This window comes from Mus caroli, chromosome 6, assembly GCF_900094665.2.
Source record: "Mus caroli chromosome 6, CAROLI_EIJ_v1.1, whole genome shotgun sequence".
NCBI classification, from domain to species: domain Eukaryota; kingdom Metazoa; phylum Chordata; class Mammalia; order Rodentia; family Muridae; genus Mus; species Mus caroli.
This window is the reverse complement of record NC_034575.1, coordinates 87,456,452-87,461,517: the sequence shown is the minus strand read 5'-3', so window position 1 is coordinate 87,461,517 and position 5,066 is coordinate 87,456,452.

Genomic DNA, 5,066 nt, shown 5'->3' with positions numbered 1-5,066 from the left:
CACACCTTTAATCCCAGCACTTGAGAGAGGCAGAGGCAGGTGGATCTCTTTGAGTTCAAGGCCAACCTAGTCTATATAGTGAGTTCCAGGACAGCCAGAGCTATATAGTGAGACCTTGTCTTGAAGTGAACAAACAAATAAAAATAAAATAAAAACTGGGTGATGGAAGTAGACAATTTGGAAAAACATTAAGCTATGTAGACTTTCTACATTTTGAGCCAAATGTTAACAAAAATAACTTTTTAAATACTCAGTTGACATAAAAGGACATTTGTAACTATTAAGAGGTCAGGAATACAGGAGGAAATGAAGGAAATGATACAGCTGATACATGTAGAAATTTCAAGAAAAGAGTGAGACCTATGTGTGCATGTCTGTTGTCCTAGCATTCAGGAGGCTGATGTCCAAGGGTCACAAATTCAAGGCCAGCCATAATACAATCTATTCCAGCATTGACTACCATNTCTTAAAAAGAAAAGACATGGACAGGCCCTTCAAAAATAAGATATCCAAGCTGCAAAAATGATTTCACTGAAAGAGGTGCATAATGTTAGAGCCACAAGGAGATACTTGTCTGCCATCAGATCAGTATCAGTCACTGACCCTCAGAGGGAAGGACAAACCCAGACGCTTTTGAGAAAGCTGTGGTAGATCCTTCTCTGTCACACACTTACCATATGAACCCACAATCACACTTCTGGTTCCACATAAATCACATGAAAACATGCATCCACACAGTCCTTCAGGCCAGTGTCTCCAATAGCGTTCTTCATGGTTGCCATAAAACCTGAAGAGTGATAATGCCCCCAACGAAAGCATGGATGAACAGACGGACTTCCATACAACGAATTTCTGTGCAGCAAGAGGGAAGAGCGGGCTAGTGATAAATCAACACACACGAACCTTAAATGCATCATGTTAAGTGGAATGAGACCGNAGAGGCAGTGTTTACTGGTTCACTTCCTAAGACGGCACTTAAAAGGAATGTTGGCAGGCAGGCAACAGACAAGTGGATGTTGCAGGGGTGGGGCCCCATGTGAATGAAGTAAGGCTGCTCATCTGGGGACTTTCAAGGTGAAGGACTGTTCTGTATTTGACACGGAAATGGGTCCATAACTATATATTTGTCTAAACCCATAGTATTTCATATCACAAAGTGTTAACCTCAGCCTTTATAAACTCTTTAAAAAATGAAGAATCTTTAGCAAGTGGTGATTTTTTTGTGAAAACNNTAAGGCCAAAGGTGAAGGACCTTGTGAGGCTGCATATAANCAGCACTCTCAGCAGCAAGACCTTGGCTGTCGGCTTGCTTTGTTTGTTTTTAGCCAGCNTTTCAAGTAGCCCAACTGGCATCGGACTTCCTGTGTAGTCAAGGATGGCCTTGAACTCCCCATCTTCCTGTCTCTACCTCTGAGTGCTAAGATTACAGGCTTTGGCCAGTATACCTCGGTAGCAAATTAATTATTATTAGAATTAATAATCTAAAATGGCTTCTCTGTCTAAACAATAAATACACAGATGGTCTAGGTTGCACCTAAATTCTCTGAAAACGCGTGCCTACANACGCCACCTGCATGCACGCATTGCCAGCAGCTTTCTTCACAGTCACTGTCAAGTGTGAGGAATAATGGCACTCCAGCACAGAAAAGCACAGGCAGAGGGAGTTGACATTGAATACCTGCAAAACAAAGTGCATCTCCACGGCCGGCCCCCAGGCTGTGGGTTAACTGTTTCCGTCATGGAACATTCTTTATGAGGAGCAGAAGACAATGCTTCTACTTCCCTTTCCTCTCTACCATCCTCCTGGCTTTCTCTTAATGATTCTACGTTCACTTCCTGTCAGCTGGCTTCTTGCTTTACCTCTTGACTTATGGTTGACTTTATTTAATTCTGGTTACAATATTCAAGCAGAATTGCATGAAAGATGTGTGCTAAGGGCTGAGAAACACAACAACTACAAACAAGTTTTTCCAGTACATAACACAATCTCAGGGTTCACAGTGTGATCAAACATCCTNCAACACATCAGAACTGGGTGTGGGCAATATGCCTATAAACATTATCCTGGTCTATTTGTTGAGATACNCTAGAGAAATAGTAGCTAGTAATATCCAGATCTCCACTCGTAAGTACCAAGACCAGAGTGTACTTCAGATGGGCTTCAGAGAAGTCCCAGAGNTCCTCATGTAGTATAGAGTATGGTGGCTCATGTCTATAATCTTAGCAATTAAGAAGCCAGGACAGGAGAATGGATTTGAANTTCAAGACCAGGGTAATCTACATAGTGAGTTCAGGACAGCCTGGACTACAGACAGACTCTGCAGAACTCAATGAAACAATGTATNCACCCATCCTAGGGTTTGCTGTCTAGATAATCTAAACTAATGGGTAAATTCCAGGTCAATGAGAGACCATGGCTCAAAGGAAGTGAACAGAGTTCCTGAGGGTGACACCTAGGGCTGTCTTCTAGCTTACATATACAAGTGCACATGCACACGAATACAGAGGGGGGGGGAGAGGGAGAGGGAGAGGAAGAAGGAGAGGGAGAGAAATCGCTAGTCTTCAAGAAACATGTTTGACTGGCAAAAACTTGGGTGGGAAAGATAGATCAGTGGTTAGAAGCAGTTGATGCCCTTCCACAGGATCCTAGTTCAGTTCCCAGGCCACACATGAAATGGCTCACAGTGCCCCCCCCCCACATACATACACACACACACACAGAGAAATGATAACACAAAAGGAAAAGGCATCCAGGGACCAAGAGTTGGATGATAGAAGTCAATCTATCAAAAGCAGAAGGTGAAAGCAAGCTGGTNTCATTATTCTGGAATTTGATAAAGTAGACTTCAAAGTTAGAAGAGATAAAGAAGGCCATTGGATCTTAACACAGTGACTCACTCATCAGGAGGACATAACAGTTGTAAANGTATATGCAATGACTATTAGGGCTCCCAATTTCATTAAACAAANACTAATGAACTTAAAGGTAGCTAGATTCTACTATAACAATAGTGAGAGAGCTCAACACACTCTTATTTAGACAGACCATCCCAATTAAAATGAATCAACAACGTCAGAGTTAAACTATGCCACAGATTAAGTGAACTTAATATTAGGGAACATTCCATCCAAGAGACACAGAATAGAAGCACATTTCCATGGCACATGGGTATTCTTTAAGATAGGTCATACTCTAGCCTGCAATGATCACCTAAAAAAGAATGAAGAAACTGAAATATCCTCTAGTAGATGACAGATCATAGGCCATATCATAGATCATAGATCACAGATCACTGTAGATCATAGGAATCTCTAGCAAGAGAAACCACTTAAGTACTTGAGGGCTGAACAATACACCCATGAAAGACACCACAGAGTAATTCTAAAGTTTCTAGAATTAAATAAAACTGAGAACACCTTCCTTACCAGAACTTTTGAAGTACAGCAAAAGATATTCTTAAAAGAGAAAGTTTATGGCTCTGAGTACTTATCTTAAATAAGCAGAGAAATCATAAATAAATAACATGTTGATACTCTTCAGGTGACCATGACCCTATGATGGCATCTGCCCCTTTTCTCAGGGCCTTTACCTTATAGTGGCCTCCCATCTCTTCTGTTGCCCGTGTGACATCACCAGTGGTCACAACTGCTCCCTCAGGTCTTCACAATCGCCTGTCCTAGTTGCTACCTCGGGTGACTTANTAGCTTCGACCTCTGAGTGCCCTGCACTTTCTCTCCCTGGCCTACCCTACTTGAGGTCTTCCAGTGCCGGCCAGCCCCACCAACCCTTTTGCCCCGCCCATTCTTTTGCCTGGGACTTTCCCCCTCGGATCTGTCCACCCCTTCAGCTAGGCCTATTTAATCGCTCCACTCAAGAGGCCCCGCCCATCTTCATCTTGGCTACNCCTATCTTCATCTTGGTCACGCCCATTTTAGCTTGGCCCAACTTGCCTCTCCAACCCTTCTTCCAGGCCATCCTTTCCTTTTCCAAGCTCCTCTACCCTGTCAATCCCATCTCCCTCACTTCTGAGCCCCTCCCTTCCCTCAAGCCTGCCTTACTTCAGCTCTGGGTACTGCTCCTTCCTATACTTCCCACCACTTCAATGGCACTTCAGCACCACCCATCCCTTAATACCTCATCTTAAACCACCGTCAGGTCGTTCATCCCCATCCTTTCAACTGTACAGCATCTGAAAGGGCTCTACCTAACCTCTCTACTCAGCTTCCTGTCTCTGTCTCTGCCCACTCACTAATCCTGCAGAACATCCGTTTTGGAATCTCTTGTTGGCCTTTGCACAGTATTGCTGGGCCCAGTTAGAATCACACTGAGCTCAACTCAGTCAGGATTGATGCTGTCTCCTCTTACATCAACCAACAAGCTCACTTGTACACCCGACCCCCTGACCCACCAGCCTCCCTGGGAGCTCCTTCCAGAAAGAAGATAACAGGACAGATGCCTTGGCTTAGAGAACCTGGGTTTATGGAATTCTGGGCTCCCACATCAAAACTTGGGGTTGCCCTCAGCTCTGTCCAGTCTGTCCTATCTGCAAAACACACCTGCGGACAGAACTGGATTAGCAGTCTATAAGCATCTGTTGAGTGCTCTTGGTGGACCAGAGAGTGTGAAGGTGTACCAGACATAGGTTTCTCGCCTGAAGGGAGTCCTTCAAAGTAAAAGAAGAAACAGATGTTGGAAAGAGTCCAGGCCTCTGCTTTTGCTGGCCATATGACTTTGTACTTCTCCCTTAGCCTCTTATTCCTTTCCTCTCCTCTACAGAATGGGCACTTCTTAGCAAGTAAGAACTTTCCCTCCCACCATAGAAGGAAGCTGTTCAGATACCATGCCCCATCTTTCCCAAGGCTGGCATTCAGGGCAAACACCTTCTTACAATGATCTTTGGGTAATTTCAATACATTCAGCAATCCTCTTGCAGCACAGACTCAACACTTGGGAGTCAGGGCAGCAGATGGGCACTCAAGCAAGCGCAGGAAACTAACCTGAAGTTCAGGGATAAGGGAAGCCCCAGGGCTGAGTTCAATAAACAGATGCTGGGCTATACCATGTG